Consider the following 10,695-nt stretch of genomic DNA (forward strand, 5'->3'; position numbering starts at 1 on the left):
CTTTGACTCTGCGTGCACTGACCAAGCAGGGCATCTACCAGGGCAAAGCCTATCGCCACCCAATTAAGGCTAGTTGAGCCCTCTACTTTCCGGCAGAGTTTAGGGAGTGGAGAAAGCCGCAAGGGAGCGGAGTCCTGAGTGAACACGTGTTGTTCACAAAGGCATGGCCATGTCAAGTACCCCATAGTCCGGGGCTCAGAGGGATGCCAAAGTCTTTCTAGGGGAGCCTGGTGCAAATAATGACTATGCAGAAGACATTCACCATAGATTTCTCTCCCTGACCCCAGATGCTTCTAGCCTCCAGATTGCCTCCCTTCAGAGACTGTTTCTACTAAGCTTAAGTAAACCTGTCTCCTTGATCCAGCTGGGTACCATAAACCCTGCTTCCTTGTTTATCTGTACGCAATAACCCCACCTCGTTGTCCACTGTATTCAACAGCACTGCCTCTCTGTTCAGTTCTATATACTAAACATCTTGACTGTCCTGGGTGCCAGGGTTTCTCCAGAAGAGAGCCAAGTCCACTCCATCCCAGTCTACTATCTACGTGTTGTTTCCCATCTCTTCATCCCCTTGCTGCCCCAGTTGGGTCCAAAATCCCTGAGAGCCGTACAAGGATATGCCACCTGAGCTCCTGTGCCCAGCACGACAACCATCACCTCCATCTTCTCTTTACTGCTTTGGAGACAAAGGAAAGGGACGACGGGGATTCCTAAGGACACAATCAGGAGAAGATCCACTGGCCAATGCCCGGTCTTGACCACACTGATTTCGGGATTGCAAGCCTCGGCTTGATCCTGGCAGCTCTGAAATGTGTTCCACTGCTGGGCCAGACAGGAGGAGAACGGGAGACAAAGAACAAGGATGGAAACAATGGCGCAGGTGTTTTGCAACAGTTAAGATTTGGCTGGGACAATATATTTATTTATCAAGGGATGAAGTATAGAGAAGCCAAGCCCTAAAGAGATTCTGAGTTGGAAACATCATTACCCAAAAGTGTTATGAGACTTAGCCCAACACCCAAGGATCCATTTTTATGTATTTACTCTCAATTCTACTGAGTGTCTCAGGCAGAGGGCAGTTTCGGGGGACAATAGGGACGGGGATGGACACACACACCCCTAATAGGAAACTTAGGCATAAAAGGCAACAAGAGAAAAAGGTGGAAGATCATCCAAAACTAGCATGGGTCCAGCTAACTGTCTCCAAGGCAACGGGGGTGGGGGGGTGGGGGATGACACCCAAGGAGGAGTAAAAGACTCGGGGAAGGGTTAGTGGATATACAAACACACACACACAAAAATAAAACCTTCTAGAAACTAGAAGAGTTGGGGAGTACTCACTAACTTGGACAACACCCCCTAAACTGCCCTTCACCAGAGCTTCTAAGGAAGCTTGGAGACAGCCCAAGACTCCAGCCAATCTTTCCCACAGCTCACTTTACAGGAAGACTTTGAGGGCCAGGCTAAAGGTGGACCATCATAAATAAGAACTTAGTCCCAAGTCTAAGAATAACTCAGCCTTTGCCAGCATTCTGGCTGTTACAGGAGAGCGATAAGGCTTTGGAGATAAGTCAAGATAAGGGTCCTTTTGTGTCTGTCTGTTGATTCAGAAGTCTCTGGTCAGAAGGGCTGCTTGGCTTTTTTTTTCTGCATAGCCTTCTCTCTAGAGGAACTGAACTCCTTCACAAGGGGTAGCCACTTGCCTAGAATCAGACAGAGCACACCATTAGTTTTGGTATGTGAGGAATACCCAGGATGTAACAGGCAATAAGTCTACCAGGAGCCTCTTGCTCAGAAGCCAAAGTGGTCTGCCCCATAGTTAGTTACACATCCTGGAGGCCCATTCTGCCGCTTAGCCTGAGAAGTGCAACTGTAAACAGTTCCCGATATAATTTGTGATGGTGATACCAATCATGCTGTGCCTAAAGCTAATGTAAGTTGTTCCACCCAAACCCTAGAAAAGCATTGAAAACACATTCTCATGGTTATTCATGTTGGCTTGCCATTCATTTCAAAGGCATATATGTTTTAAGAAGTGCTTGGATGAGAACTTTTCTGTTCACTGGGCTTCTGTGAACTTTCTTTCATCTTTCCATCAGGGAAACAAATTTAGGACATGCCTGAGCTGCTGCCCTGCCTTTAAATAAACTGCCTTGGGACCGTCCTTGCCCAGAGTTAGACCTGGCAAAGGCCGGGAGGAAGCTCGGCGCACAGAGAAAATAACAACAAACTGTGCTGGACTCATTAGTCGCTCCCCCACGCCCCAACCCACATACACACAAACACCCCACTACTACCACCACCCCATCCCCCATCCTCCCTCACTCTCGTGGGCTCTGGCACTGCCTGGGCCTGATCCTGGCTTCACCTTTTTATCTCCACAGATCCTGAGTTGCCACCCCACAGCAGTCCTCCACCTATGATGTACACTAAACCACACTAGTGAGGACCGACGTTTCCACACAGGAAAAAAAAAAATGTCTTATAAAGGGTGTTTATCAGGCAATCCAAAATGTAAGAGGCCCCTTCAATACAGAAACAAGACACCTCTCTAATCTGAGACTCACAGAACAGAACCAAGCAAGGGCTAACTCACTCCTAAAATCCATGTGAGCACATACTGCTAGGCTGTTGGCCATAAAAAGAAGCCAGCCGATCAAACCATCCAACACTAGCTTCAAAGTGGGCATCCTGAAGTGTAACCAACCACTCCGGCATGTTGTGTACACGCCTGTCCTTCCCAGACATGCAAAGGCTCTTTCCCGAAGCGATCTCATCCTAGGATGCTGATAACAATCAATGGTTGCCGCTTCATTCTCTGTTAAGACAATTTCGTCTATACACTGAAAATAATTTTTTTTTTGAAAGTATGAAATGCATGCCTTAAAATCTGGCTGGCAGGCTCACTTTTACTTAGGAGCAAAACTCAACGTGTAGGCTTACATGCAGAGTGAGCCGGGGTGATATATGTGATGGACAGCCTGGTGGCACTGGGGATGAAACCTGGAAAAATGAGCCTAACGTGTACATGTTAGGCAATCCCTCTACCATTAAAGTACAGCCCAGCCCAGCTGATCTTTAATATGCCCAACATTTCCTGGCTGACACAGTTATAATCAGAATTCAACAATGAACCCTTCCAGCCCACTGCAGTACAAATTGACAGTTGCCATTTATGAGTCTGTCATCAACAGGTCCACTGAACCTCTTTGGGTTTCAAGCTCCTTACCTACCTCAGATGCACACTGGAAAGCCAGCATCAAGCTTAGTTTTGGAGGAACTAAATAAAATATAAGGTGTGCAGACACCTTGTGAGCTTATCCATAGACAGATGCTCATTACTGTCAGGATCCCTTTAAGATCTTCCATTCTCAGTGTGAACTTGAATATACAAACAGGTCAAAACAGGTACAGTGGTCTTCCCAAGGCTTGTGCAAGCTTAGTCCCTGTGACCTCAGGCTTTCTTCTGATCTCAGGTGACCTGCATCCACCACCCCCATCTTCGCTCTGTTCTTCCACAACCCTAACCCTTCTCTAAGATTTTATCTGTCCCATGAAGTCAAGAGATCTGTTCCTGATCTGCCTCTGTCACAGAGTTCAGCAGGTCACTTGCTTCTCCTGTGTTTAGATGCTGGGGTACATTCTGGAAAACACATCACTTCTTACTGACCACTGGTTTGTTTTTGTTTTTGTTTTTAACAGAAGTTTGGGCTTTGCTTAATGGCATTTCAGAACAGAACAGCAAACCACAGAATAGCTGCAAATATTTGCCAAGCTATTATGTGTCCAGTTGTTAAAAAGCCTGGGGGCAGGGGAAGCTTTCCTCCCAGACATTCAATTTCCATAGGGATGGCTCATCTCCCAAAGGGATGGCAGAAACTGCAGTATATATACCACATCCAGCAGGCAAAGAAATGTACAAGCATCCCAAACAAGAAAAGCCCAACAAGAATGCAGATCCACAGAGAACCCCCTCAGGTAACCTGAGTGCCAACACACTACAGTTCTTCACAGTTAGCTTGCTCTCTCTCTCTCTTTCTCCCTCCCTCCCTCCCTTCCTTCCTTTCCATAATTTTCACTCCCTAATGCAAAATCCAGTTTTTAAAAAGAAGAGGGGATTATAATTACACCTTAAAGGCCTTTAAACTATGTTCTATTTCAGCCTCAACTTCTGGGGATTCTATCCATCAGTTACAAATCTCAGACCATACTTAGATTAAATACCTTTTTTTTTTAAAGTTTCTAATACAGTAGTATTTGCACAAATGTAGATCATATACTGGTATAAGACTGACACTTACCCCCATAAAAATGCAATACTGTTGATGCTTTAAATCGTCCAGAATTATAGCCTGAATATACCTGTCAGAATGTCCCATCGGCCTCATAGAACCAGTAAAATACCACAACTCACACCAAGTTTCCCAGAAGTCCAGAAATAAATCGTGGGCTAGGGATGCGGCTCAGTTGGCAGAGTATTTGCCTAGCATACACCAAGTCCTGGGTTCCATCCTTAGCAGAGAGTGTGGTGATACACAACTGTAATTCCAGCAGTTCGGATATCGGAACAGGAAGACTGACAAATTAAAAAAAAAAATCAAAATCTGTACCCTATCCAATTCATCATTCTAGATGATCATGTGAGATAATGTGAATTAATGAGGTGCTTCTAGTCAATGTTCAAAGCCCTCACCATTTAGCTACTGTACTTCATCAGATCCCTTATATGTTTTGCTGAGGTATAATTATTCAAGTATTTAAACACTATTAAAAAAAAAAAAACACCTTAGTACTTGAAAGCGCTGCTATGTCCTGAACACTTTCAAGGAAAGGTGCTAAACAAATGTGGACAAACAATAAAGTTATAATGAAACAGTAACAAGGGCATAAAGTCTTTCAAACCCTGGTTGCAAGGTCCCATTTAACTTAGTGATAAATATGCTCTTTCATAATAAATATATGATAAGGCAAATAAATATGCTATTTTATAAACTCTGGCAGGGCCTAGTGCTAGACTCCTATGTTCTCTGGTAAACACAAAGTCACAACTTTCTGTATAGAAAAATAACAAACAAATACCTACAAGTTCCTGAACACTATACCAAATAAATTACCGGCATCTGTATTTTTTATTCCTGACTACTATGCAGTGACTCATAACTTTATTAACTGGCTAGATAGTAAAAGTTCCACACACACACAAAATTTTTTCCCAAAGATGACAGGAAAAAAAAAATCAAAAGCAACCTCCAAATATGGCTTTTCACAAGGGGCCTTTTCTCATTTGTTCATTAGAAATTACCACAGGAGGGAACTGTGACTCTCAGTTTTCTGAGACCACTCATGCCAAGAGACACACTATCCACATCCCACAGCATCCTAAGTAGAAACAGTATGAATCAAAACTTCTGGTGGTTCAGGCTGGCTGGCACTCCTTCACAATGCTGAGCCGGGGAAATGGTCCTCAGCATGGTGCCTGAGATAAGTCAGTCCTCGTGGCAACATGTCAAAATGTCATAAATAGTGATTTATTATTTCTCTAGAGTAGCAAAAAGCTGCTGACCTAGGAGGGTTTGACAAAGGCCTTGTTTACAAAGGAAGACTCCTAAGGGACAGAGAAAGCTGGAAACACTGGAGGACAGTGCCACTTTCATAATTTATGAAACTTCTCTGTTTACGGTCCTCCCCCAAAACACAATGAGCCTTTAAAATGAAACGTCAAAATATTAACAGTATTACAGAGTATCACAGCCACCTTCCAGAAGAGAAAGTCGAGCTTTTACCCCCACCCCTACCCCCAACACATCCTGCCTGCAGAATGGTTTATTTTAAACTTAATCAAAGAAATAGAGCTTTAAATAATTACCTGCAAAGGGCTTACCGTCTAGGTGTATTATGTCAGGAGCACTTATAAGAAGGAACTCAAGAACTAACCGTGCAAGAAGCACACTTTTATTGCAGTCAATTCTAAGCCTCAGGTGTTGGCCAGAGCACTTTTCAAGAAACTTGATGAGAAATGCTCAAAAAAAAAAAAAAAAAAAAAAAAAAAACACTTCACAAAAGAACAAAAGGAAAGATCTAAGACTGCTTTGAACAGGCTCTGTGGTGAATGTTTTCTGTGAGACACCACAGTGCAGCCAGAGCCAAAGCTGGGCTCTGAGTGATACAAGAAGTCCTGAGAGAGAGGCTGCATGAGGGGCCAGTTCCCTCCCTGCCAAAGGTTCTGACACTCCCAATGCTAACTCATTTAAAAACATTCTCTACCAATATGGCCACACTTTTCAAAGGCCCAAACAAAAAGTAGATGGACCTCCTCCACTCGGTGGATTATTTACCCCCTCAATCTACTTTAATAATTACCTTATAAACATAAGGATGTCTCTAAATCTTTTTTTTCAGTAGTAAACATTTGAGGTGAAAGGGAGCTTTTTTGCAGCCCTTGTTTTTTTACATTCTTAAGGGTTTTTTTCTTAAAAAAATTTCTTAGTGTATATAACTGTATAAAATAATGGGTTTCAGTACGGCATTTTCATACATGTTTATAGTTGTATTTTAACCCAATTACCATCTCTTGTCCTTGGTCCCAAGTTCCCCACCCCCCAGCCCCCTTTTGGGTGTCCCCTCCTCTACTATCCAAAGGCAGTATTTTAAAAACAAGTCAGCAAGCCTAGAGGAATAAAAGGGCAATTAGATTCTGAAAAGACAAAGTGTGTCTCTATTTGCATAATAATGCCACCTAAGAATCAACCCAGCCACACCCCCTAACCCTTCCCCAGCTCGTACTTAGAAGTAGCCTGGAGACCTGACGAGTTCCTAGTGGGTAGCAACTTCAGGTGAGGTCTCACAAGCCAGAGGAAAATGTTAGTGAAAACACTGGAATGTGCATTTGTAAGTATGTGCACACATAACATCAAACCTGGGTTTTATATTAAAAAGAAGAGTTATCACTGTCTTCTGAGTACTGGGTGGTTTAGACAGGAATTCTGTGCTACCCAACCCCAAGCAACTCTCAAACCAACTTAGGTGTTCCCACAAGCAAGGCATACAAACCAAGTGAAAAGAAGTTTGAAAATTAACTGAAACCTTAAACATTACCACACCGCGCAATAAACAAACGTGTGTCCTTAACGTCTTCCTTATGCTCCATTGTTAAGCATACAAAGGAATACGTGCCACCGTGATGACTAGGAAGGACGCAATGATGACACCTCTACAAAACGTGGCTAACTCGGGTCACTCTGCTTTTTCAAAAGCACCAACCTCCCTCCACCGCACTGGGGAGGAGGGGAAAAAAAGGACACAGCCTGGCAAAACTCCCCAAAAGTTATATAAACAAAGGAGGGAGAAGCCCAGTGTGGGCTTCGCACCCATGTGCTACTAAAATTACATAACACCCGGTGCAGACACTGAATGAGGAATGATTCTGCACTACACCCCCGCTCTCTCCACTCCTACACCTTCCTCCTTCGCTTTAAACACCCCAATGCCCCGCGCGAGAGAGTGGACCGCTTGGGATGTTTCTTTTCCTAATGGAGTAAGTCCTTGGAGAGTTGGAGGCACGTTTAGGCCCGAAGTTTGAACGTGCAACAGCCGCAGAGCTCAGAGACTCTCTCCGGACCTGGAGCAGAAAGGACGGACAACGACAGCCACCCGCGAGGCCTCCTTCTCCCCCGCGCGGTGCCTCCCGCTGCAAAGTTTTCCCTGCGATCGATTGCCTGCCTGACTTTGCAAGGAAGGAGAGCCAGAGACCGGAGGGGGCCCTGCGGAGAAAGACCTAGAAAGCTCGGCGGGCGGTGGCGGTGACCCGGGGAGCAAGCTCCTTACCTGGGCTACACGGAATGGCCCGGGGCTCGGGCTGGCAGCGCCTGGGGCGGCGAGGGAGCGGGGTGGGGTGGGGCGGGGTGTACACCACTGCTTAGGCCGGTGCCCGCGGCCCTGCCCCCGCCGCCTCCTCTTCCTCCCTCGCGCGCGTCATGTCACGGCGATCAAACATGTCTGTGCGCTTCGCCGCGGTGACTTCCTGATTCTCCGCCGCTCGCGCGCGCCACGCACTCGCCCTCGCCGCCGCCGCACGCACCGCCACCGCCTCCCGCCCTCTCGCCGCCAGACCCCGCCGGGTCTACGTCCGGCTCCCGGGAGGGTTCGGGCGGGAGGCGCAGCCCGCGCAGCTCGCCACGCACTGGTCCCTAGCGCACTGCACGCTCGCTCCAGCCCGCCGCCCCCTCCTGCCCCTCCACCCGACTTGTGGCCCTGCCAAACTTTTTTTTTTTTTCCGGGTTGATTGGTGTCCAACTTCCCTCCGCCCCCATCCCCCAGGCAGCCCCGCCAGCCCCGCGCTCACCACCATCCGTAGCGAACAGCAACCCGGATAAAAATAATAATGTAATCCAGGCGGCGGGGGCGAACGCAAACACCCGCACTCGGCGATCTCCCGCGGGTACCGGAAACCGGCGCAAGCGCCCGGACCGGAGCGCGGGTGTCTCCTGGAGTCCGCACCGCTGCGCCCCGCCCGGCGCGGTGTCACTGCATCCAGGCTGCGCGGCCTGGTGCGGGGCACCGGGGGGCACTGTGATGGTGTGAGCTTGGTGGCTGGAGGGCGCCCAGGGGCTGGCGCGCTGGACCGGTGATTTGGGGAAGTGCATCGCGACACCTTTGCAGATGGCGTGGCCCGGTTTTGCAACGCCAACGGGAGGGGAGGTGGCCCAGCACTAGAGGGAAGGCAGGGGAAGCGGTGAACTAGGTTGGGATGGGAATAAAGCAACTCGAAAGCAGGGAGCGAAAAGGAAGGGGTGAGTGTCATCGCTGGGAGGAGGCTCCCACCGGCTCTCCCCGCCTCTCTCCTTCGCCACCCCCCCCCCCCCCACACACACACACAGCATTCCCTCCCCACTGCAGCCCTTTCCCTTCCCGGGCGAAAGCCACGGCCGCTACCCGGGTGCGCGCGGGTCCTGTTGTGACAGTCAGGCAGAGAGGATTATCCGGATCATGGCCTCCCCAGCCCTCAGCCGCCGTGGCTCTCCCGGGTCCCTGTGCGCCCCTGACATCCAGACCATCCCGGGCGCCCCACAGCCGTGGCTTCCGCAGCGCAAGCCAAGGAAAGACACCAAGCAAAAGAAAACAAACCCAGAGAGGGGGGAGGGCAGGCTAGCGGAGCCCTGCGGGCACCTCGGACCTCTTTCCTTGGGGCTTCCTTCCACCCCCGGCAGTGGGACCCGGGTTGGACAACCGGAACTTCAATACCCCAGCCCGCGCTGCCTCCAGGTACCAGACAGGGAGGTCCACGGCGCCACGGCCACAGCCCCCGGGCAACCCCTTCGCCTGAAGGCCTGTCACTAGTCAACATCCCCTTCCCTAGCCCGCGGGGACCTGAGGAGTGGAGGTAACACCTCCGAGCCCGCAGGCACTGACTCCGCGGTCGTGGCCGCCTCCTGCTCAGTGTGCTAGCCCGGACTACTCCCGCCGCCAAGGTCTGCTCGCGTCCCCGCAGCCGGAGCCCTTTAAACAAGTCTCTGGGAGGCGAGTAGCAGCCGTGTTGGTTGGCGCCCTGCCGCCAGCCCGGGCTCTTCGCCCTCCTTTCTCGTTTCCTTCCAACTCTAATGGGGAGGATGGCTCGGGGTGAATTGTCGCTTTTCCTTCCATTCTCCCACCTCCACTCCCCCCAGACTCTCTCCTTCTCCTGCCACCGGTCCTCCCACCTCTGCTTTTAAGGGGATGGGGGATGCAACCTGGCCGAGAGTGTGTTGCAACCCCGAGTTGGCAGCTCATCGCTGTCAGCCTGCCCGGGGTCAAGGCTATGGCTTGTTGGGATTTCTTCCCCTTGCCCCCTTGAAGTAGTAATTATTACTGTTGTTATTATTAGAATGGCGAGGTTCGGTTGAAACTTTCTGATTTCTTCTATCGCCGCCCGGGAGCTGTCGTTAGAGCATTCCACCTGAGGCCCGCGAGGAAGAGGCGGGCTTTTTTGTTGTTGTAGCGGTTGGCCCGCCTGTTTGTTTTGGTCTTCGAGCATGCACAATAAATAATGATTAGGATAAGGATGCATAATCCGGGGCGAAGGCGGCGCGATGCCGGAGGGGTTCGGCTGCAACTGCAGCCGGGAGGCCGGAGCCGGAGAGAGAAGAGAAAGGAGTTGTAAGTTATATTTACCTTGCTCGCGAGCAGTGTGCTGGCTGAATCTTCCCTCTCTGAGTCACCCAGAGTACAGAAACAGAGGGAGCGAGGACTAGATTATGAATATGACTTCATTGATGACAGCCGTCCCCTCCTCTTCCTAAACTCGGACTCCGCCCCGCGTCCCACCCTCGCCGCCTCCACGGGCGCCGGAAGACGCGCCGCAGTTGGCCCCGCGCGCCGCTCCTCCCTGCCCGGCCCGGCGCGGGTTGGCGGGACGCTCCTGTCACTCGCCCTGCTCAGCGACTCCGAGCTTGCGGGGGGAGCAGGGGGCGGTGTGCAAGAATGTGGATCGAGACAGCTCTACTGTATGCGTGGATCCGTGTGTGTCTGCGAGGCGCCGGCTCTCCGCTGTGTTTGTGCCTGGAGCAGAGAAACTGCGCAGGACACACAGCCAGCCCGCAGCCCTGCAGGACTCGGGCGCCGCGTGTCCCTCGGCTGGCAGTAATCTTCCCAGCTCCTCCGGGGAGTCTAGGGGAGCCCCCGAAGCTAAGGGGAGGACAGCCGTAGTAATAGAGCGTAGTA

At 50.0% G+C, this 10,695-nt stretch overlaps 1 protein-coding gene across 6 annotated transcripts in view; it reads right to left on the reverse strand.

The window, feature by feature from the left end:
* Positions 1–10,258, reverse strand: part of Smarca2 (SWI/SNF related, matrix associated, actin dependent regulator of chromatin, subfamily a, member 2) — a 172,315-nt gene extending 162,057 nt beyond the window's left edge. For 2 of the 6 annotated variants that reach the window (XM_052714360.1, XM_052714355.1), the window contains exon 1: positions 10,147–10,258. The gene's annotated coding sequence lies outside the window, so the exon portion shown is untranslated. Of the gene's footprint in view, positions 1–4,414; positions 4,566–7,824; positions 8,165–8,341; positions 8,762–8,931; positions 9,044–10,146 lie in introns of those variants that run through there. The other 4 variants (XM_052714359.1, XM_052714357.1, XM_052714356.1 and 1 more) reach the window with 4 other exon arrangements.
* Positions 10,259–10,695: the final 437 nt, after the last annotated feature.

This window comes from Peromyscus californicus, unplaced genomic scaffold, assembly GCF_007827085.1.
Source record: "Peromyscus californicus insignis strain IS unplaced genomic scaffold, ASM782708v3 Scaffold_4__1_contigs__length_199733344, whole genome shotgun sequence".
Classification (NCBI taxonomy): Eukaryota; Metazoa; Chordata; class Mammalia; order Rodentia; family Cricetidae; genus Peromyscus; species Peromyscus californicus.